Genomic DNA, 25,654 nt, shown 5'->3' with positions numbered 1-25,654 from the left:
TTGGTGCCCTGCTCTACCCTGTCTGTACCCATGACTGTGTTGCCGGACCCAGCTCCAACGGCAACTTTAGATTCGCCGACCACACCACCGTTGTTGGATGAATAACGGGGCAATGATGAGTCAAAATAGAGCAGAGAGATTGAAAATGTGATGGAATGGTGCCAGGACAACAATCTTGCTCACGACGTTAACATGACCAAGGAGCTCATGATTGGCTTCTGGAAGGGAAAACCGGGGAGCCATGAACCTGTCTTCATCAACACAATGGCAGTGGAAAGAGTCAACAGAGTCATCTTCCTGGGCTTGCATAGTTCTGAAGATCTGAAGATTCTGGTGCAGCGGTAGAGTTGCTGCCTCACAGCACTGGAGACCCGGGTTCGATCCTGACCACGTGTGCTTGTCTGTACGGAGTTTGTATGTTCTCCCGATGACCCGCGTGGGCTTTTCCCGAGATCTTCTGTCTCGTCCCACACTACAAAGACGTACAGGTTTGCAGGTTAAATGGCTCGGTATAAATGTAAATTGTCCCTAGTGTGTGTAGGATAGTGTCAGTGTGCGGGGATCACTGGTCGGTGCGGACCTGGTGGGCCGAAGGGCCTGTTTCGGCGCTGTATCTCTAAACTAAAAAGTAAAACTAATAATCTCTCCTGGAACTGATGGAGTGACAAGGAACGCTTGTTAATGCCTACAGTACATGACTTAGAGGATCGAGGAGATTTGGTGTGTTGATGGATACACTATCATACCTCTACAGTTGCACAGCAGAGAGCAGACTGACCTGGTTCAGCCACTCCAACACTCCGGAATGGCGGAGGCCATGGTGAGTACTACATGATGCCCAGTCCATCACGGGTACTAACCTCCCCACCTTCAAAGGGATCTATAGGAGGCACTGCCTCTAAAATGGCAACCAATATCATCAAAGACACAGGCCTCCTGGCCACCTCTCAATTCACTACTACCAGCAGGAGGAAGGTGCAGAAGTATGAACACCATGACCACAAAGTTCAAGAACATCTTCTTCCAGCAACCATTAAGCTCATGAATACCAAACACTAATGGTTACCTTAGTAACTATGATCTTCTCTGGAATGGGTCTGACAGTAGATTGCACTATGGACTTTGGTTTTGCACTGTTTAGATTTAGATTTAGATTTAGATTTAGAGATACAGCGTGGAAACAGGCCCTTCGGCCCACCGGGTCCGCGCCGCCCAGCGATCCCCGCACATTAACACTATCCTACACACACTAGGGACAATTTTCACATTTACCCAGTCAATTAACCTACATACCTGTACTGTTATGGTTACTCCCCTCCTGAACATGCAGCCCTCAACTCACTCCGCAACAACCCGGACTTAATAATTAAACCCGCTGACAAGGGAGGGGCTGTGGTAGTCTGGCGTGCTGACCTCTACCGCACCGAGGCCAGACGACAACTATCAGACACCTCTTCCTACCTATCCCTGGACCATGACCCCACCGATAAACACCAGACCTTCATCAGCAGCACCATCACCGACCTCACCAACTCCGGTGAACTACCCCTCAGTGCCTCCAATCTCATAGTTCCCCAGCCCCGCACGGCCCGATTCTACCTCCTACCCAAAATCCACAAACACAATTGTCCCGGCAGACCCATTGTCTCTGCCTGCTCATGCCCCACCGAACTTATCTCTACCTACCTCGACTCCATCCTATCCCCCCTGGTCAAATCCCTCCCCACCTACGTCCAAGACACCTCACACGCTCTCCATCTCCTGGATAACTTCCGGTTCCCAGCCCCCCACTCCCTCATTTTCACCATGGATGTCCAGTCACTCTACACCTCCATCCCCCACAAGGATGGTCTTGAAGCCCTCCATTTCTTCCTCGACCGTAGAACCAGCCAATCCCCATCGACCAACACTCTCCTCCGCCTAGCAGAGCTGGTTCTTACCCTCAACAACTTCTCCTTTGACTCCTCCCACTTCCTCCAAACCAGAGGCGCAGCTATGGGCACTCGCATGGGCCCTAGCTACGCCTGCCTCTTTGTCGGGTACGTCGAACAATCCCTGTTCCAGACGTACACTGGCCCCATCCCCGTACTCTATCTCCGCTACATCGACGACTGCATTGGTGCTACCTCTTGCACCCATGCAGAACTCACTGACTTCATACACTTCACCTCCAATTTCCATCCTGCCCTTAAATATACCTGGACTATCTCTGACATCTCCCTCCCGTTTCTGGACCTCACCATCTCCATCACAGGAGAAAAACTAGTGACGGACATTTATTACAAGCCCACCGACTCGCACAGCTATCTGGACTACACTTCTTCCCACCCGGTCCCCTACTCCCAATTCCTCCGTCTACGCCGCATCTGCGCCCGGGATGAGGTGTTTCAGACTAGGGCTTCCGAGATGTCCTCGTTTTTCAGAAAACGGGGCTTCCCCTCCTCCATTATAGATGAGGCTCTCACTAGGGTCTCTTCTACATCCCGCAGCTCCGCTCTTGCTCCCCATCCCCCCACTCGCAACAAGGACAGGATCCCACTCGTTCTCACCTTCCACCCCACCAGCCAGCGGATCCAACATATCATCCACCAACATTTCCGTCACCTACAACAGGACCCCACCACTGGCCATATCTTCCCATCCCCTCCCCTCTCTGTGTTCTGCAGAGACCGTTCCCTCCGCAACTCCCTGGTCCACTCGTCCCTTCCTACCCAAACCACCCTAACCCCGGGCACTTTCCCTTGCAACCGCACGAGATGCAACACCTGTCCCTTTACCTCCCCCCTCAACTCCATCAAAGGACCCAAACATTCTTTCCAGGTGAGGCAGAGTTTCACCTGCACCTCCTCCAACCTCATCTATTGCATCCGCTGCTCTAGATGTCAACTTATCTATATCGGCGAAACCAAGCGCAGGCTCGGCGATCGCTTCGCTGAACACCTGCGCTCGGTCCGCATTAACGCAACTGATCTCCCGGTGGCCCAGCACTTTAACTCCCCCTCCCATTCCCAGTCTGACCTCTCTGTCATGGGCCTCCTCCAGTGCCATAGTGAGGCCCGCCGGAAATTGGAGGAGCAGCACCTCATATTTCGCCTGGGCAGTTTGCGGCCCAGTGGTATGAACATCGACTTCTCCAACTTCAGATAGCTCCTCTGTCCCTCCCTTCCCCTCCTCCTTCCAAGATCTCCCTCTATCTTCCTGTCTCCACCTATATCCTTCCTTTGTCCCGCCCCCGACATCAGTCTGAAGAAGGGTCTCGACCCGAAACGTCACCCATTCCTTCTCTCCCGAGATGCTGCCTGACCTGCTGAGTTACTCCAGCATTTTGTGAATAAATCGATTTGTACCAGCATCTGCAGTTATTTTCTTATACTACTGTTATGGTTACTGTGTATTACTCACGCCAAAGACGTACAGGTTTGTAGGTTAATTGGCTTGGTACAAATGTAAATTGGTGTGTAGGATAGTGTTAGTGTGCGGGGATCGCTGGTCGGCGCGGACTCGGTGGGCCGAAGGGCCTGTTTCCGCGCTGTGTCTCTAAACTAAACTGAAACTAAACTAAACTACTGTTATTAATTTAACGCATTATTTCTTATTATATATTTATTTGTGTGTTATTATGTTAAGCTGCAGGAAGTAAGAATTTCATTATTCCATTGCCGATCCATGTGACAAGACTCTCAAATCTTCCACTCCAAATGCAGGAGATAACTTTTAAAAATATACCTCGTAATTTACAATGGCAACTATAAATCTACCAGGTTGCGTAGAAGCCTGATTCAAGATGGTGGTTGCCAGAAGCCTGATTCAAGATGGTGGTTGCCAGATGCCTGATTCAAGATGGTGGTGGCAGTGGACACAGGGAAACGACAATGTCGGGGAGCGGGTTATGTCGCACCCGCCCGCACACTGGACGCTACGAGGTCGGTTGCAGGAGGTGCCCCTGGGGCAGGAAAACTGAATGGTGGCCTTGTGAGGTGAGGGACGACTCGTTCGTGGGTCAATGTACAATTTGGATGAAAGGACTGAAGGTCTTTGTGGCCAGGTTTGCGGATGATATGAAAACAGGTGAAGCGGCAGGTAGTGTGGAGAAAGCAGGGAGGGACTCTGCAGAAGGACTTGAATAGGTTGGGAGAGTGGGCAGAGAAGTGGCAGATGGAATATAGTGCAGCAAAGCGTGGAGTCATGCGATTTGAGCGTCGGTGTAGACTATTTTGCAAATGGATAGAACTCGAGCTAGTAGTGGCCCAGTGCTGTCAAACACTCATCGAAACGTATAAGATTATTAAGGGGTTGGACACGTTAGAGGCAGGAAACATGTTCCCAATGTTGGGGGAGTCCAGAACCAGGGGCCACAGTTTAAGAATAAGGGGTAGGTCATTTAGAACGGAGATGAGGAAAAACTTTTTCAGTCAGAGAGTTGTGAATCTGTGGAATTCTCTGCCTCAGAAGGCAGTGGAGGCCAATTCTCTGAATGCATTCAAGAGAGAGCTAGATAGAGTTCTTAAGGATAGCGGAGTCAGGGGGTATGGGGAGAGGGCAGGAACCGGGTACTGATTGAGAATGATCAGCCATGATCACATTGAGTGGCGGTGCTGGCTCGAAGGGCCAAATGGCCTCCTCCTGCACCTATTGTCTATTGTCTATTGTCTATCATATGCTAACCCACTCATTCCTGGAGTCAACACCTTACTCGATACCGAATACTGAAGACCAACACTTCTGAACTCGCTGCATGTAATGCCTAACTATTCCAGTATACTCACAAAAATGGCATTAAAACACATATATGGAAACTTGGCCACCTATACCCCGTACAGAAAAAACAGCACAAGGTCGATCTGGTTAATTACTGTCCAATCAGTCTAAACTCACACATCTATAATAAATAATGTATTATTGACAAAGCTATCATGCTTGAAAGGGTTCAGAAAAGATTTACGAGGATGTTGCCAGGAGTAGAGGGTGTGAGCTATAGGGAGAGGTTGAGCAGACTGGGTCTCTATTTCATGGAGCGCAGGAGGATGAGGGGAGATTTTATAGAGGTGTTCAAAATCATGAGAGGAATAGATCGGGTAGATGCACAGAGTCTTTTACCCAGAGTAGGGGAATCGAGGACCGGATTACATAGGTTCAAGGTGAAGGAGAAAAGATTTAATAGGAATCCAAGGGGTAGCTTTTTCACACAGACGATGGTGGGTGTATGGAACAAGCTGCCAGAGGAGGTAGTTGAGGCTGGGACTATCCCATCGTTTAAGAAACAGTTGGACAAGTACATGGATAGGACAGGTTTGGAGGGATATGGACCAAGCGCAGGCAAGTGGGACTAGGGTAGCTGGGACATTGTTGGACGGTGTGGGCGAGTTGGGTCGAAGGGCCTGTTTCCACACTGTATCATTCTATGACTCTATGAAGGGCCTGTTTCCACACTGTATCACTCTATGAAGGGCCTGTTTCCACACTGTATCACTCTATGACTCTATGAAGGGCCTGTTTCCACACTGTATCACTATGACTCTATGAAGGGACTGTTTCCACACTGTATCACTCTATGAAGGGCCTGTTTCCACACTGTATCTACGACTATGAAGGGACTGTTTCCACACTGTATCACTCTATGAAGGGCCTGTTTCCACACTGTATCACTCTATGACTCTATGAAGGGCCTGTTTCCACACTGTATCTACGACTATGAAGGGACTGTTTACACACTGTATCACTCTATGACTCTATGATGGGCCTGTTTCCACACTGTATCACTCTATGACTCTATGAAGGGCCTGTTTCCACACTGTATCACTCTGTGACTCTATGAAGGGCCTGTTTCCACACTGTATCACTCTTTGACTCTGGGACTCTGTCATGCATCATTTACACAATAAGCTACTTCCCAATGGCCAGTCCGGCTTTTACCAGGACCACTCAGCTCTACGCCTCACTACAGCCTTCGTCCAAATGTGGGGAAAACAGTGAACATTAGCGGTGTGGTGAGAGTGACTGCCCTTGACATACAGGCAATGCTTGAGAGAGTGGAGCACTAAGGACCCTGCTAACAATGAAGTCAATGAGTGTCAAAGAGAAAACACTCGCAGAGTTGCCTGCTGCCATACCTTGCAGATGCATTACAATGGTCAATCATTCCAGTCCCAGAACATCACTACAGACAATAGACAATAGACAATAGATAATAGGTGCAGGAGTAGGCCATTCGGCCCTTCCAGCCAGCACCGCCATTCACCGTGATCATGGCTGATCATCCACAATCAGCACCTCATTCCTGCACTGTTCTTCAGACTTCATCAGTGAGTATAAAATTATAAAAGGACTGGACAAGCTAGATGCAGGAAAAATGTTCCCAATGTTGAGTCCAGAACCAGGGGCCACAGTCTAAGAATAAAGGGGAGGCCATTTAAAACTGAGGTGAGAAAATAACTTTCTCACCCAGAGAGTTGTGAATTTGTGGAATTCTCTGCCACAGAAGGCAGTGGAGGCCAATTCACTGGATGGATTAAAAAGAGAGTTAGATAGAGCTCTAGGGGCTAGTGGAATCAAGGGATATGGGGAGAAGGCAGGCACGGGTTACTGATTGTGAATGATCAGCCATGATCACATTGAATGGCGGTGCTGGCTCGAAGGGCCAAATGCCCTCCTCCTGCATCTATTGTCTGTTTCTATGTTTCTATGAGTCTTCCTATCAGAGGCCAAAATAGACCAACATAAAAGTATAATTGGAGCACAAGTCACACTGGAAAGTTCTGATTAGTTTTTTTTTTAAATCGGTCTACGATCTTAATTAATGGTGGAGCAGTTTTGGAAATCTGAAGGCAGACACAAAATGCTGGAGTAACTCAGCGGGACAGGCAGCATCTCTGGAGAGAAGGAATGGGTGACGTTTCGGGTCGAGACCCTTCTTCAGATTTCCAAGCCACCTGCAACATTATTTAAGACCATGGACTGAAATTTTACTTCAGCACTATTTACCTATCCCTTAACTGCCTTAATATTCTATCAAAATGTGACTTGAATGAACACATGGTATAAGCTTGTATTGGCCTCTAGGGTAGAGAATGCCAAAGGTCCACCACTCTCTGTGTGAAGAGATTTCTCATTTGAGTCCTAAATTTGGTACGCTTTGACAAGGATGCCTCTCCTTCCCTAAACTCTTGAAATTCATTGAATCTTTCCTCATATGGCAATTCTGCCCAACCTAGAACCTATACTCCCTCGATGGCAAGTACATTCTTTCTTAGGTTGAGAAACCAAAATTATACACAATAGTTCAGGAACTCTGCAGGCCAGGCAGTGTCTGTGGAGGGAAATGAACAGATGATGACTCAGCAGGACAGGCCACAGCTCTGGAGAGAAGGAATGGGTGACGTTTTGGATCGAGACCCATCCTCAGAAGTCTGAAGAAGGGTCTCGACCCGAAATGTCGCCCATTCCTTCTCTTCCAGAGATGCTGCCTGTCTCTCTCTTCGGTTTGAACCAACATCTGCAGTTCCTTCCTGCCGATGATGTTTCAGGTTGGGACCCTTCATGAGTTATCTGTCCATCCCACAGACCCTGTCTAACTTGCTGAGTTTGTCCAGCAGTTTGTTTTGTCTCGCGATTCATGCATCTGCAATCTCTTATATCTCCACAATATTTAGTCTGAACAAGGGCGGTCACGGTGGCGCAGCGGTAGAGTTGCCGCCTTACAGCGAATGCAGCGCCGGAGACCCGGGTTCCATCCCGACTATGGGTGCTGTCTGTACGGAGTTTGTACGTTCTCCCCGTGACCTGCGTGGGTTTTCTCCGAGATCTTCGGTTTCCTCCCACTCTCCAAAGACGTACAGGTTTGTAGGTTAATCGGCTTGGTAAATGTAAAAATCATCCCTAGTGGGTGTAGGATAGTGTTAATGTGCGGGGATCACTGGTCGGTGCGGACCCGGTGGGCCAAAGGGCCTGTTTCCGCGCTGTATCTCTAAACTAAACTAAACTAAACTAAAAAGCCCCCTATAAAGTTGCAATAAGATGTCCTTGCTCCTGTACTCCACCTTCTAATAATCAAGGTTAACATGCCATTTATCTTTTTAATTGCTCGCTGCACCTGCACAGTAACCTTTGTTGACTTCTGTACAAGCATAGGCAGATGCTTTTGAACTCCCCCACTCCATTCTCTCACTATTCCACAGATCCACCGATATTCTGTTATGTGCATTAAAGTAGATAACTTCACATATTCCACATTGTATATTCCATCTGTCATATTCTCACCTACTGATGTCACTGCCCTGGTCGTACACTCAACCCTGGAACACCTGGGTTGGATGGACACCTCCAACAGATTCATATTCATAGACTACAGCTCTGCTTTCAGTACCATTATCCCAACCAAGTTCATCTCCAAACTCGTGGAGCTTGGAGTCAGCACTCCCCTCTGCAACTGGAGCCTCGGCCTCCTGACCAACAGACCAACAGACCACAATCAGTGAGGATCGGTGAAGAATCATCCTCGACGATACTCCTCAACATGGGTGCCCCACAAAGATACGTTCTCAACCCCCGACTCTACGCCTTATACATTCATAACTGTGCAGCCAAATACCAGCCCAACTCAGTTTACAAGTTCACAGAAGACACCACCGTAGTGGGCCAGATATCAAATAATGATGAGATGGAGAAGAGGAATGAGATTGAGAACCTCATTACCTGGTGCCAAGAGAACAACCTGTCCCTCAATATCGGCAAGACAAAGGAGATTATGGCTGACTTCAGGAAGTAAAGCAGTACACACACTCTAGTATACATTGATGGTGCCGAAGTAGAAATGATCGAAAGCTTCAAGTTCCTCGGAATCACCAGCAATTTGTTCTGGATCAGCCACATTGAAGCTGTGGCGAAGAAAGCACACCAGTGCCTCTATGTCCTCAGAAGGCTTAGGAAGTGTTGCATGTCAATAGACAATAGACAATAGACAATAGACAATAGGTGCAGGAGTAGGCCATTCGGCCCTTCGAGCCAGCACCACCATTCAATGTGATCATGGCTGATCATTCTCAATCAGTACCATGTTCCTGCCTTCTCCCCATACCCCTGACTCCGCTATCATTAAGAGCTCTATCTAAGTCTCTCTTGAATGCATCCAGAGAATTGGCCTCCACTGCCTTCTGAGGCAGAGAATTCCACAGAATCACATCTCTCTGAGTGAAAAAGTTTTTCCTCATCTCAGTTCTAAATGGCCTACCCCTTATTCTTAAACTGTGGCCCCTGCAGATAGCAGAGAGTCGTGGACTAAGCCCAGACGCAAATCAACCTCCCTTCCATTGATTCCAGCATAACTAAGGACCAATCTCATCCCTCGTCTCCCCTCACACATCAGGCAAGAAGCATAGAAGCTTGAAAACACATAAAACATAAAACATTAAAACATTAAGAATAATTATTTATTCTTAATGTTTTAATGTTTTATGTTTTATTCTTAATTGTTTACTGTATCAAAGCATCAAAGCAAATTCCTTGTATGTAAAAATACTTGGCTAATAAAATTTATTCAATTCAATTCAATTCAATTCAATTCAATTCAATTCAATTCAATTCAATTCAATTCAATTCAATTCAATTCAATTCAATTCAATTCAATTCAATTCAATTCAATTCATACCTACGGGGACAGTTTCCTCCCATCTGTTATTTAGCCACTGAATGGTCCTCTCATCAGCTGGAGTGCAGTCCTAACTTCCCATCAATCTCATTGGAAACCTTTCAACCATCTTCAATCAGACTTGATCAGACTTTATTTTACACTAGATTTTGTAACCTTTATCCTTTATCTGTTCACTGTAGACAGCTTGATTGTTATCATGTGTGGTCATTTCTTTCACTGGATAGCACATAAACAACATGTTTCACTGTACATCGGTAGATGTGATAATAACAAACACAACTAAATGGTTCTTGAATCTCTGTCCTTGTCATATCCTGAGATCCATCGTCAGTAGCACATGGCGGCCCATCCAAGCCCTTATAAGGTCATATGTGATATGAGCAGAATTAGGCCATTCAGCCCATCAAGTCCACTCTGCCATTCAGTCATGGCAGATCTATCTCTCCCTCCCAACCCCATTCTCCTGCCTTCACCCCATAACCCCTGACACTTGTACTAATCAAGAATCTATCTATCTCTGCCTTAAAATTATCCATTGACGGACTCCACCGCCTTCTGTGGCAAAGAGCCAGCACCGCCATTCAATGTGATCATGGATGATCATTCTCAATCAGTACCCCGTTCCTGCCTTCTCCCCATACCCCCTGACTCCGCTATCCTTAAGAGCTCTTCAAAGACACAACAGCCTTCTAGACTTTGCACATAGTTCATCAATGACAAATGACAATTTCCTACCACAACTTCTCCAGGCCCATGTTTTGTTTTAGCAAAGAGTTCCGAGAATTGGGTCATTGACCTGAGCCATTAACTGAGTGTCGTCTTCCACCAGTTACTGATATTAATTTAATGCAAAATATGGAATACATTGCCAGAGCAACTAAACACAATCAGGCTTTACCGACCTTTGGTTTTGTACAGAAAGGAACTGCAGATCCTGGTTTAAACCGAAAAGAGACACAAAGTGCTGGAGTAACTCAGCGGGACAGGCAGCATTTCTGGATTGAAATTAAATGGGTGGTGTTTTGGGTCGAGAAATGTCTGAAACGTCACCCATTCCATCTCTCCAGAGATGCTGCCTGTCCTGCTCAGTTACTCCAGCTTTTTGCATCTTTCTATGGTATTGTACACATGTTGCATGTAGGTTTAAGGTGCATTGAGATGAAGACATCTCAGTCATTCTTTGAAATCCAGGACAAAGTCATATTCCATCGTCTGTAAAAAGGATAAGCAATAAAAAAGTGGTAATAATGCCACGACTAGGACCTTCAGCACTTGTTCATGAACATTTGGCCCAGGACAATTAAACAGAGTCAAAGCAGAATGAAAAAGGATCTGAGGTCATCTAAAAACCTGAATCAGGGGCCTTTGTCTGCCGTGCTAGAAGGTTTTATGTTAACTTTATCTTTTCGCTGATATATACTACTGAAACCATTAGAATAACAAAGGTATTTCCAACGGTGGCATTTTGGTTCAGCATATAAATACCTTGCTGCATGAGGCAGTGTTGTATACAGGTGGATCTCCAGACTGAAGCTCAAAATGGGAAAGGCAAGGCAGCTCCCCATGTGTTCAGGATTTGCCAATAATGTTTCAACCAGATGAAAAATAATAACTCACCTGTTTAATTTCCCCACAGATCATCTTCTACGAGGACAGGAACTTCCAGGGCCGGCACTATGAGTGCAGCACTGACTGTGCTGATCTGTCTCCTTACTTCAGCCGCTGTAACTCCATCCGTGTGGACAGTGACTGGTGGGTGGCGTACGAGAGACCCAACTACATGGGGTACCAGTATGTCCTGAACAGGGGGGAGTATCCTGACTACCAGCGCTGGATGGGGTTCAACGACTTTGTTAAGTCCTGCCGCACCTACTCTCAGGTGAGTGGAAGACAGGTGCTTCCCTTTGTGAAATTCTAGAGCATTTTCCTTTTGTTGGGGTCCGTAAACATGTAATGTCACTTTGTATAATATCAGTCCGCCTAAACCTACCTGATCTCCCGGTTGCTCAACACTTTAACTCCCCCTCACATTCCCACACTGAACTTTCTGTCCTGGGCCTCCTCCATTGTCAGAGTGAGGCCCAGCGCAAATTGATGGAACAGCCCCTCATATTTTGCTTGGGTAGTTTACACCCCAGCGGTATGAACATTACTTCTCTAACTTCAAGTAACCCTTGCTTTCCCTCTCTCTCCATCCCTCCCCCTTCCTAGTTCTCCAACCAGTCTGACTGTCCTCCTGATTTAATTTTATCTCTGTATGCTTCATTGTCACCTTCTCCTAGCTAACAATGATCTGCTCTACATTTTCCTTGATCTGCATTCCTTTTCTCCTTTTCACACCTTGCACTTCCTTATCTCTGTGTCTCCCTCTCCCCTGATGCTCAGTCTGAAGAAGGATCTCGACCCAAAAAGCCAGAGATGGTGTTTGTCCTGCTGAGTTACTCCAGCTTTTTGTGTCTATCTTGTGTAATTCAGTCTAAGGCAATTGATGTGTTGCTAAAAAGCTTCTTATATTGATTGGAATTTTTTTCTAGAACTTTGTTTTCGTCTTGTGGTGTTAAATCCACATCTTATTCATTTGGGAATGCTTTGTGAAATTTCAAATTTGGATAGTAAGACTGAAATAAAGCAGGAACGATCAATTACCACCGGTATAAAATTATAAAAATAATTTCTATCTTGTATTGGAATTTCCCACAGTAGTTATTAATTTGCAAGATGCACAGGTTTCTGGATTTTGGATCTCGACCTAAAACGTCACCCATTCCTTCTCTCCAGAGATGCTGCCTGATCCGTTGCGTTATTCCATCGTTTTGTGTCTATCTTCGGTTTAAAGCAGCATCTGCAGTTCCTTCTTACGCAAAGGAATTGGGATTGACTGAATCTCCTGAGAAGTATAAAGGATGAAGCGGTGAAATTAGGAAAGTTAAAAAGGAGCCATGAGATATTCTTGGCAGATATGGTGAAGAGTAAAAGAATAGCCAGAAAGAAAGGAAGTCCCCTGAATGTCAACACAGTCGACTGTTGTGTGAAGTCCTAGGAAATGGCTGGGGGCTTCAATGAATACTTCCCATCTGCATCTACTGTGGTGAGGCTGCTGAGGCTACTCAGAGAAGGAAACAGTGACATCCCGGAATATGTAGTATAAGAAAATAACTGCAGATGCTGGTACAAATCGAAGGTATTTATTCACAAAATGCTGGAGTAACTCAGCGGGTCAGGCAGCATCTCAGGAGAGAAGGAATGGGTGACGTTTCGGGTCGAGACTCTGCTTCTGACTGATGTCAGGGGGGCTGGACAAAGGAAGGATATAGGTGGAGACAGGAAGACAGTGGGAGATCTGGGAAGGGGGAGGGGAAGAGAGGGACAGAGGAACTATCTAAAGTTCGAGAAGTCAATGTTCATACCGCTGGGCTGCAAGCTGCCCAAGCGAAATTGGGGGCATGCAGCGTAGGTTTACTAGGATAATTCCCGGAATGGCGGGACTGTCGTATGTTGAAAGACTGGAGCGGCTAGGCTTGTATACACTGGAATTTAGAAGGATGAGAAGGGATCTTATCGAAACATATAAGATGATTAAGGGGTTGGACATGTTAGAGGCAGGAAACATGTTCCCAATGTTAAGAATAAGGGGTAGGCCATTTAGAACGGAGATGAGGAAAAACCTTTTCAGTCAGAGAGTTGTAAATCTGTGGAATTCACTGCCTCCGAAGGCAGTGGATGACAAGTCTCCAAATGCATTCAAGAGAGAACTAGATAGAGCTCTTAAGGATAGCGGAGTCAGGGGGTATGGGGATAAGGCAGGAACGGGGTACTGATTGAGAATGATCAGCCATGATCACATTGAATGGCGGTGCTGGCTCGAAGGGCTGAATGGCCTACTCCTGCACCTATTGTCTATTGTCTATTGTATATTGAATGGGCAGGCTGTAATGGAATACAGCAGGCTAGTAGGATTGGTGTAGATTGGTATGATGGGCAGTATAGGTCAAGGGCCTGGATTTATGCTGTACAATCCATGACTGTATTACACTAGATAGAACTGATTTCCCTGACAGTCTTTCTGACTCCACTACTTATTTTTCAAAGAGGACTTTAGTTTCACAAAGTAAAAATTACATAGTTTAAACAAAGTTGCCTGCTTCCGTCTAGTTACTTAAGGGGTTGGACACATTAAAGGCAGGAAACATGTTCCCAATGTTGGGGAGTCCAGAACAAGGGGCCACAGTTTAAGAATAAGGGGTAGGCCATTTAGAACGGAGATGAGGAAAAACTTTTTCAGTCAGAGAGTTATAAATCTGTGGAATTCACTGCCTCAGAAGGCAGTGGAGGCCAAGTCTCTGAATGCATTCAAGAGAGAGCTAGATAGAGCTCTTAAGGATAGCGGAGTCAGGGGATATGGGGAGAAGGCAGGAACGGGGGTACTGATTGAGAATGATCAGCCATGATCACATTGAATGGTGATGCTGGCTCGAAGGGCCGAATGGCCTACTGTCTACGGCACCTATTGTCTATTGTCTATTGAAATATTTCATCCTGCTTCTTGCAATGAAGAGTGTTTCAGTTAAGGTCATCTTTCTTCGTTTGGAGATGCCCGCACTGCACACTGAATTGTTTGTGCTGTCTCGCTCCGGTTGTCAAACAACATTCCCAGCAATTGAACACATCCAGTGACTAGGCAACTATTCATTTCCTTTCCTCCTTTATTTTTTTTTTAAACTTCAACGTCTGCTGATAGATTTATGTTGATGTATTTCAAATTTCTTTTTGGGCAACCATGGAATGGTAGCTACTGCAAATCACACACGCAGTTGTTCCAACACCTTGAATACTGTATGCTTTCCATTCCAGTACCGAGGGAGCAACTACAGGATGAAGATTTACGAGAGGCCTGAGTTTCGAGGACAGACGATGGAATTCATGGACGACTGTCCCTCCGTCTACGATCGTTTCCGTAACCGTGACATCCACTCCTGCCAAGTGATGGAAGGTTACTGGATCTTCTATGAACAGCCCAACTACAGAGGCCGACAGTACTTCATGAGACCCGGGGAGTACAGGAAATACAATGACTGGGGGGGTTACAACTCCACCATCGGGTCTTTCAGGCGCATGAGGGACTTCTAATTCCTCTTTGCAAGATAGATTTTGTCACAATGACAGATTACAGAATATAATAAAACTTGCTAACTGATATACTCTGACGTGCTTCTGTGTCACTTCCACTGCTCATCTTAAAAGGCACATTACGGAATGGATAATAGATTTTTAGATTATTTTGGAGAACGAGAGAACCAGCATTTTGTGAATAAATCAATCTGCAGTTCCTTCTTACGCAAAGGAATTGTGATTGACTGAATCTCCTGAGAAGTATAAAGGATGAACAGTAAAATTAGGAAAGTTAAAAAGGAGCCATGAGATATTCTTGGCAGATATGGTGAAGAGTAAAAGAATAGCCAGAAAGAAAGGAAGTCCCCTGAATGTCAACACAGTCGACTGTTGTGTGAAGTCCTAGGAAATGGCTGGGGGCTTCAATGAATACTTCCCATCTGCATCTACTGTGGTGAGGCTGCTGAGGCTACTCAGAGAACGAAACAGTGACATCCCGGAATATGTAGTATAAGAAAATAACTGCAGATGCTGGTACAAATCGATGGTATTTATTCACAAAATGCTGGAGTAACTCAGCGGGTCAGGCAGCATCTCAGGAGAGAAGGAATGGGTGACGTTTCGGATCGAGACCCTTCTTCAGACTGATGTCAGGGGGGCGGGACAAAGGAAGGATATAGGTGGAGACAGGAAGACAGTGGGAGATCTGGGAAGGGGGAGGGGAAGAGAGGGACAGAGGAACTATCTAAAGTTCGAGAAGTCAATGTTCATACCGCTGGGCTGCAAGCTGCCCAAGCGAAATTGGGGGCATGCAGCATAGGTTTACTAGGTTAATTCCCGGAATGGCGGGACTGTCGTTTGTTGAAAGACTGGAGCGGCTAGGCTTGTATACACTGGAATTTAGAAGGATGAGAAGGGATCTTATCGAAACATATAAGATGATTAAGGGGTTGGACACGTTAGAGGCAGGAAACATGTTCCCAATGTTAAGAATAAGGGGTAGGCCATTTAGAACGGAGATGAGGAAAAACCTTTTCAGTCAGAGAGTTGTAAATCTGTGGAATTCACTGCCTCCGAAGGCAGTGGATGCCAAGTCTCCAAATGCATTCAAGAGAGAACTAGATAGAGCTCTTAAGGATAGCGGAGTCAGGGGGTATGGGGATAAGGCAGGAACAGGGTACAGATTGAGAATGATCAGCCATGATCACATTGAATGGCGGTGCTGGCTCGAAGGGCTGAATGGCCTACTCCTGCACCTATTGTCTATTGTCTATTGTATATTGAATGGGCAGGCTGTAATGGAATACAGCAGGTTAGTAGGATTGGTGTAGATTGGTATGATGGGCAGTATAGGTCAAGGGCCTGGATTTATGCTGTACAATCCATGACTGTATTACACTAGATAGAACTGATTTCCCTGACAGTCTTTCTGACTCCATTACTTATTTTTCAAAGAGGACTTTAGTTTCAAAAAGTCAAAATTACATAGTTTAAACAAAGTTGCCTGCTTCCTTCTAGTTACTTAAGGGGTTGGACACATTAAAGGCAGGAAACATGTTCCCAATGTTGGGGAGTCCAGAACAAGGGGCCACAGTTTAAGAATAAGGGGTAGGCCATTTAGAACGGAGATGAGGAAAAACTTTTTCAGTCAGAGAGTTATAAATCTGTGGAATTCACTGCCTCAGAAGGCAGTGGAGGCCAAGTCTCTGAATGCATTCAAGAGAGAGCTAGATAGAGCTCTTAAGGATAGCGGAGTCAGGGGATATGGGGAGAAGGCAGGAACGGGGGTACTGATTGAGAATGATCAGCCATGATCACATTGAATGGTGATGCTGGCTCGAAGGGCCGAATGGCCTACTGTCTACGGCACCTATTGTCTATTGTCTATTGAAATATTTCATCCTGCTTCTTGCAATGAAGAGTGTTTCAGTTAAGGTCATCTTTCTTCGTTTGGAGATGCCCGCACTGCACACTGAATTGTTTGTGCTGTCTCGCTCCGGTTGTCAAACAACATTCCCAGCAATTGAACACATCCAGTGACTAGGCAACTATTCATTTCCTTTCCTCCTTTATTTTTTTTTTAAACTTCAACGTCTGCTGATAGATTTATGTTGATGTATTTCAAATTTCTTTTTGGGCAACCATGGAATGGTAGCTACTGCAAATCACACACGCAGTTGTTCCAACACCTTGAATACTGTATGCTTTCCATTCCAGTACCGAGGGAGCAACTACAGGATGAAGATTTACGAGAGGCCTGAGTTTGGAGGACAGACGATGGAATTCATGGACGACTGTCCCTCCGTCTACGATCGTTTCCGTAACCGTGACATCCACTCCTGCCAAGTGATGGAAGGTTACTGGATCTTCTATGAACAGCCCAACTACAGAGGCCGACAGTACTTCATGAGACCCGGGGAGTACAGGAAATACAATGACTGGGGGGGTTACAACTCCACCATCGGGTCTTTCAGGCGCATGAGGGACTTCTAATTCCTCTTTGCAAGATAGATTTTGTCACAATGACAGATTACAGAATATAATAAAACTTGCTAACTGATATACTCTGACGTGCTTCTGTGTCACTTCCACTGCTCATCTTAAAAGGCACATTACGGAATGGATAATAGATTTTTAGATTATTTTGGAGAACGAGAGAACCAGCATTTTGTGAATAAATCAATCTGCAGTTCCTTCTTACGCAAAGGAATTGTGATTGACTGAATCTCCTGAGAAGTATAAAGGATGAACAGTAAAATTAGGAAAGTTAAAAAGGAGCCATGAGATATTCTTGGCAGATATGGTGAAGAGTAAAAGAATAGCCAGAAAGAAAGGAAGTCCCCTGAATGTCAACACAGTCGACTGTTGTGTGAAGTCCTAGGAAATGGCTGGGGGCTTCAATGAATACTTCCCATCTGCATCTACTGTGGTGAGGCTGCTGAGGCTACTCAGAGAACGAAACAGTGACATCCCGGAATATGTAGTATAAGAAAATAACTGCAGATGCTGGTACAAATCGATGGTATTTATTCACAAAATGCTGGAGTAACTCAGCGGGTCAGGCAGCATCTCAGGAGAGAAGGAATGGGTGACGTTTCGGATCGAGACCCTTCTTCAGACTGATGTCAGGGGGGCGGGACAAAGGAAGGATATAGGTGGAGACAGGAAGACAGTGGGAGATCTGGGAAGGGGGAGGGGAAGAGAGGGACAGAGGAACTATCTAAAGTTCGAGAAGTCAATGTTCATACCGCTGGGCTGCAAGCTGCCCAAGCGAAATTGGGGGCATGCAGCATAGGTTTACTAGGTTAATTCCCGGAATGGCGGGACTGTCGTTTGTTGAAAGACTGGAGCGGCTAGGCTTGTATACACTGGAATTTAGAAGGATGAGAAGGGATCTTATCGAAACATATAAGATGATTAAGGGGTTGGACACGTTAGAGGCAGGAAACATGTTCCCAATGTTAAGAATAAGGGGTAGGCCATTTAGAACGGAGATGAGGAAAAACCTTTTCAGTCAGAGAGTTGTAAATCTGTGGAATTCACTGCCTCCGAAGGCAGTGGATGCCAAGTCTCCAAATGCATTCAAGAGAGAACTAGATAGAGCTCTTAAGGATAGCGGAGTCAGGGGGTATGGGGATAAGGCAGGAACGGGGTACTGATTGAGAATGATCAGCCATGATCACATGGAATGGCGGTGCTGGCTCGAAGGGCTGAATGGCCTACTCCTGCACCTATTGTCTATTGTCTATTGTATATTGAATGGGCAGGCTGTAATGGAATACAGCAGGCTAGTAGGATTGGTGTAGATTGGTATGATGGGCAGTATAGGTCAAGGGCCTGGATTTATGCTGTACAATCCATGACTGTATTACACTAGATAGAACTGATTTCCCTGACAGTCTTTCTGACTCCACTACTTATGTTTCAAAGAGGACTTTAGTTTCACAAAGTCAAAATTACATAGTTTAAACAAAGTTGCCTGCTTCTGTCTAGTTACTTAAGGGGTTGGACACATTAAAGTCAGGAAACATGTTCCCAATGTTGGGGAGTCCAGAACAAGGGGCCACAGTTTAAGAATAAGGGGTAGGCCATTTAGAACGGAGATGAGGAAAAACTTTTTCAGTCAGAGAGTTATAAATCTGTGGAATTCACTGCCTCAGAAGGCAGTGGAGGCCAAGTCTCTGAATGCATTCAAGAGAGAGCTAGATAGAGCTCTTAAGGATAGCGGAGTCAGGGGATATGGGGAGAAGGCAGGAACGGGGTACTGATTGAGAATGATCAGCCATGATCACATTGAATGGTGGTGCTGGCTCGAAGGGCCGAATGGCCTACTGTCTCCTGCACCTATTGTCTATTGTCTATTGACATATTTCATCCTGCTTCTTGCAATGAAGAGTGTTTCAGTTCAGGTCATCTTTCTTCGTTTGGAGATGTCCGCACTGCACACTGAATTGTTTGTGCTGTCTCGCTCCGGTTGTCAAACAACATTCCCAGCAATTGAACACATCCAGTGACTAGGCAACTATTCATTTCCTTTCCTCCTTTATTTTTTTTTTAAACTTCAAAGTCTGCTGATAGATTTATGTTGATGTATTTCAAATTTCCTTTTGGGCAACCATGGAATGGTAGCTACTGCAAATCACACACACAGTTGTTCCAACACCTTGAATACTGTATGCTTTCCATTCCAGTACCGAGGGGGCAACTACAGGATGAAGATTTACGAGAGGCCTGAGTTTGGAGGACAGACGATGGAATTCATGGATGACTGTCCCTCCGTCTACGATCGTTTCCATAACCGTGACATCCACTCCTGCCAAGTGATGGATGGTTACTGGATCTTCTATGAACAGCCCAACTACAGAGGCCGACAGTACTTCATGAGACCCGGGGAGTACAGGAAATACAATGACTGGGGGGGTTACAACTCCACCATCGGGTCTTTCAGGCGCATGAGGGACTTCTAATTCCTCTTTGCAAAATAGATTTTGTCACAATGACAGATTTCATAAAATAATAAAACTTGCTAACTGATATACTCTGACGTGCTTCTGTGTCACTTCCACTGCTCATCTTAAAGGGCACATTACGGAATGGATAATAGATTTTTAGATTATCTTGGAGAACGAGAGAATACACCGAAACAAATCATTTCACCCCCAAAATTCTTATGTAACTCAGTCAGCTGTTCATTTGGATGCTTCCCTCCCCTTTTTATGTAAAGTAGCTGGAAGACCACTAATTAAGCAATTGTACGAGTAAATATGAAGAACATAGTTTTATCAGATAGGGCCTTGAATATAACATTGGGGAAGTTGTGTTGCAGCTGTATAAAACAATGGGTAAGCCACATTTGGAGTATTATGTGCAGTTCCAGTCATGAGGTCCTTCAGGGATAGGAACGTTCTTCCTAAAGGAACGTCCTTTAATTCTGAGGCTGTGCCATCTAGTCCTAGACTCTCCCACTAGTGGGAACATCGTCTCCCCGTCCAGTGATCGCATTACAGGAAGGATGTGCAAGCTTTGGACAGGATGCAAAAGAGTGTAAGCAGGATATTATAGTAGTAGGTTTTCATAGCTGAAAATGGATTAGAATATAAGCTGGCACCAAGCATTTTTAAGAAGTTGGCAGAACCTGTAGAGATTGTAGGAGATCATGCTTAAGTTTAGCTAGCTAATCTACTGTCATGGGTTTATCTGGAAGTTTTTTATAGGTATGCAAAGGGAGGTGATGCAAATAAGACACAATGAATTTGATTATAAATGCTATCCTGCATATTCACAGAGTTAGAGAGATATTCCAGCATGGAAACAGGCCCATTGGCCCAAATCGCCCATTCCAACCACTTTGCCTAAGTTAGATCCACTCACCTGTGCCCACTTTGCCTACGTTAGTTCCACTCACCTGTGCATAACCTCCACCTCTCCAGGTAGGAAATGTCAAAGACTAGAGGGTGGAGAGTCAAAGCGTCATAGAGTCATTGAGTCACAGAGCATGGAAACGTTCATAGAAACATAGAAGCATAGAAAATAGGTGCAGAAGGAGGCCATTTGGCCCTTCGAGCCAGCACCACCATTCATTGTGATCATGGCTGATCATCCTCAATCAGTAACCTCTCCCCATATCCCTTGATTCCGCTAGCCTCTAGAGTTCTATCTAACTCAGTTGGACAAACTTGGATTGCTTTCTCTGGAGATTCGGAGACTGAGGGATGACCTGATAGATGGAGTTACAATTCATAAGGTCATAAGTGATAGGAGCAGAATTAGGCCATTCGGCTCATGAAGTCTACGCCGCCATTCAATCATGGCTGATCTATCTCTCCCTCTCAACCCCATTCTCCTGCCTTCTCCCATAACCCCTGACACCCGTAATAATCAAGAGCCTAAGGCGAGTCGCAGCCGCTCCCGCCGCCTCCAAGGACGGCCGGCTCCGCTGATGGTAAGTCCGATCCGCGGGCTCTGCGAACCAGAGCCCTGGAGGCCGGCAGCTCCAGGAGTTGGGCCGATGGTAGGCCGCAGCAGGAACGGAGACACGGCCCAGAAAACAAAGGTCGGGTCTCCGTTCGGAAGGGACACCTATTTACAATTTTACAGTTCCCCCCCTCCCCCCCACATACACACATAGTACACAAACACAAAAACACCACATCACCACTACCATTAAGACAAAAAAACAACAAAAACACAAAGACAAGTGGACCGCAGGTAAGCCGCAGCTGCTATGGCAGCGCCGCCATATTTGGAGCTGTCAGAGCTCTCCTTGGTCCTGTCAGGTCTTGTCACGCCCAGATTTTAGTCACCTGTCTTGCAGGATGGCTCAGAAAGACAGACTGTGCAGAGGCAAGCACAGCCAGTTGTATTCCTGTCCTGATATGAGGCGCAGTTCTGTCAAATCCTTGGCTGAAGTAGGAATCCATCAGGTGGCGCCACCAGCACTGGCTGCCTCGCCAACAGTCTGTCTGTCCTTTCTACTGTTTTTTTATTATTTTAAGTATGTGTTAAAGTATGTTTTTGTGTTTCTTGGTTTGTTTTATGTGGGGGGGGGGGGGGGGGGGTGGAATTGGGGGAAACTTTTTGTCAATCTCTTACCTCGACGGAGATGTGATTTTTCTCCGTGTCGTATCTCCGTCCCCACTGCGGCCTAACATCGAGGAGTTGGTGGCCTTTCCTGGAGACCAGCCCAGCGCTACATGCCGCGGGCACGGCGCGGACTTTAACATCACGGAGCTGCGATCCTTTGTCTCGGCAACGGTGACTGTGGACGGTTCAACAGCCCCGACCGCGGGTGAACAAAGAGGAAGATGGTTGAACTTTATTACATTCCATCACAGTGAGGAATGTGGAATCCGCTGTGGTGGTTGTTCATGTTACATTTTATTTGATGTGGCTGTGTGTCTTGTTGCTTTTCACTTAGTATGGCTGTATGGTCACTCAAATTTCACTGCACCTTTAGTGGTACATGTGACAATAAATAGATCTTGAAATCTTGGATCCACAGACCCAGATTCACATCCCACCATGGCAGCTGTGGGATTTAAGAGCAGAACAGAGAACATAGAACAGTACAGCACACAAATAGGTCCCCTGCCCCACAATGTGTACCCCAAACATGAAGAACGGTCTCGACCCGAAACATCACCCATTCCTTCTCTCCAGAGATGCTGCCTGTCCCGCTGAGGTACTCCAGCTTTTTGTGTCAATCTTCTGCCAAACAAATTTCCTCTGCCTGTACATAATCCACATCCCTCCTGCCCTTATACATATATAGATATCCATCTGCATATTTTAAGCCTTTTAAACATCACTATCGTGTCTGCTTCCACCACTACCCTTGGCAGCTTATTCCAGACACCTCACAATCAATCAATCACAATCACAATCACAATCATACTTTATTAGCCAAGTATGTTTTGAAACATACGAGGAACTTCATTTGCCGTACAGTCATAACAATAAAAAGCAACAGGACACACAAAATACATTTTACCATGAACATCCCCCACAGTGACTCCTCCACATTCCTCACTGTGATGGAAGGCGAAAAAAGATTTTTCCCTTCTTTGTCCTCAAGCGGTCGGGGGCCTCTAACCTTCCGTTGACGGGACGATCTTGACTCCCGTAGCCGGCGGTGGGCCTTCCTCGTCAGGGTGATCAAGCTCCTGCATCGGGGGGAATCTCAGCTCCCCCACGCCGGGCGATTTACCCCGTGTCAGGGCTTGTCGAACGTCATACAGCTTGGAGCTCCCGACCAAGCACCTGTGTTTATACACCTGTGTATAAAACCCCCATTGCTGCTCAGGGCTGTTTGCTTGGTGCCCTGCTCTACCCTGTCTGTACCCATGACTGTATTGCTGGACCCAGCTCCAACGGCATCTTTAGATTCGCCGACAACACCACCGTTGTTGGATGAATAACGGGGCAATGATGAGTCAAAATAGAGCAGAGAGATTGAAAATGTGATGGAATGGTGCCGGGTCAACAATCTTGCTCACGACGTTAACATGACCAAGGAGCTCATGATTGGCTTCTGGAAGGGAAAACCGGGGAGCCATGAACCTGTCTTCATCAACACAATGGCAGTGGAAAGAGTCAACAGGGTCATCTTCCTGGGCTTGCATAGTTCTGAAGATCTGAAGATTCTGGTGCAGCGGTAGAGTTGCTGTCTCACAGCGCCGGAGACCCGGGTTCGATCCTGACCACGGGTGCTTGTCTGTACGGAGTTTGTACGTTCTCCCGATGACCCGCGTGGGTTTTTCCCGAGATCTTCTGTCTCGTCCCACACTAATAATAATAATAATAATAATATATTTATTTTATATAGCGCCTTAACACATGCTCAAAGCGCTTTACAAATACAATTAACATAGAAACAAACAGACAAACAGACAAACTATCCTGACGGAAAAGCGGCGAATACTCAACGCCAGCGTCCTCTCACGTCAGGGTCCGGCAGTAGACATTAAAGAACACAAGACACACAGATACAATTTTTTACACAAAACAGCCATCACAGTGATTGCTCTAGGCATACCCTCACTGTGATGGAAGGCAAAGTCTTATCTCCTCCACTACAAAGATGTAGAGGTTTGCAGGTTAAATGACTTGGTATAAATGTAAATCGTCCCTAGTGTGTGTAGGATAGTGTCAGTGTGCGGGGATCACTGGTCGGTGCAGACCCAGTGGGCCGAAGCGCCTGTTTCGGCGCTGTATCTCTAAACTAAAAAGTAAAACTAATAATCTCTCCTGGAACTGATGGAGTGACAAGGAAAGCTTGTTAATGCCTACAGTACATGACTTAGAGGATCGAGGAGATTTGGTGTGTTGATGGATACACTATCATACCTCTACAGTTGCACAGCAGAGAGCAGACTGACCTGGTTCAGCCACTCCAACACTCCGGAATGGCGGAGGCCATGGTGAGTACTACATGATGCCCAGTCCATTACGGGTACTAACCTCCCCACCTTCAAAGGGATCTATAGGAGGCACTGCCTCTAAAACGGCAACCAATATCATCAAAGACACAGGCCTCCTGGCCACCTCTCCATTCACTACTACCAGCAGGAGGAAGGTGCAGAAGTATGAACACTGACCACAAGGTTCAAGAACAGCTTCTTCCAGCAACCATTAAGCTCATGAATACCAAACACTAATGGTTACCTTAGTAACTATGATCTTCTCTGGAATGGGTCTGAAATGTAGATTGCACTATGGACTTTGGTTTTGCACTGTTTAGATTGCCTGTTTCCGCGCTGGATATATATGATGATGATGATCCTACACACACTAGGGACAATGTTTACATTTACCCAGTCAATTAACCTACATACCTGTACTGTTATGGTTACTGTGTATTACTCACGCCAAAGACGTACAGGTTTGTAGGTTAATTGGCTTGGTACAAATGTAAATTGGTGTGTAGGATAGTGTTAGTGTGCGGGGATCGCTGGTCGGCGCGGACTCGGTGGGCCGAAGGGCCTGTTTCCGCGCTGTGTCTCTAAACTAAACTGAAACTAAATTAAACTACTGTTATTAATTTAACGCATTATTTCTTATTATATATTTATTTGTGTGTTATTATGTTAAGCTGCAGGAAGTAAGAATTTCATTATTCCATTGCCGATCCATGTGACAAGACTCTCAAATCTTCCACTCCAAGTGCAGGAGATAACTTTTAAAAATATACCTCGTAATTTACAATGGCAACTATAAATCTACCAGGTTGCCAGAAGCCTGATTCAAGATGGTGGTTGCCAGAAGCCTGATTCAAGATGGTGGTTGCCAGATGCCTGATTCAAGATGGTGGTTGCCAGAAGCCTGATTCAAGATGGTGGTGGCAGTGGACACAGGGAAACAACAATGTCGGTGAGCGGGTTACGACGTACCCGCCCACACACTGGACGCTACGAGGTCGGTTGCAGGAGGTGCCCCTGGGGCAGGAAAACTGAATGGTGGCCTTGTGAGGTGAGGGACGACTCGATCGTGGGTCAATGTACAATTTGGATGAGAGGACTGAAGGTCTTTGTGGCCAGGTTTGCGGATGATATGAAAACAGGTGAAGCGGCAGGTAGTGTGGAGAAAGCAGGGAGGGACTCTGCAGAAGGATTTGAACAGGTTGGGAGAGTGGGCAGAGAAGTGGCAGATGGAATATAGTGTAACAAAGCGTGGAGTCATGCGTTTTGAGCGTCGGTGTAGACTATTTTGTAAATGGGGAGAACTCGAGCTAGTAGTGGCCCAGTGCTGTCAAACGCTCATCGAAACGTATAAGATTATTAAGGGGTTGGACACGTTAGAGGCAGGAAACATGTTCCCAATGTTGGGGGAGTCCAGAACCAGGGGGCACCCCGTTTAAGAATAAGAGGTAGGCCATTTAGAACGGAGATGAGGAAAAACGTT

The 25,654-nt window shown here is 46.0% G+C and overlaps 1 pseudogene; it reads left to right on the top strand.

Moving 5' to 3' along the window:
* The first annotated feature begins 192 nt into the window (after nt 1-192).
* Nucleotides 193-14,773, top strand: LOC144596379 (gamma-crystallin S-1 pseudogene; annotated as a pseudogene).
* Nucleotides 14,774-25,654: the final 10,881 nt, after the last annotated feature.

This window comes from Rhinoraja longicauda, chromosome 8 (assembly GCF_053455715.1).
Source record: "Rhinoraja longicauda isolate Sanriku21f chromosome 8, sRhiLon1.1, whole genome shotgun sequence".
Taxonomy (NCBI): domain Eukaryota; kingdom Metazoa; phylum Chordata; class Chondrichthyes; order Rajiformes; family Arhynchobatidae; genus Rhinoraja; species Rhinoraja longicauda.
The sequence above is the reverse complement of the archived record's forward strand: the minus strand, read 5'-3'. Positions and strand labels throughout refer to the sequence as shown.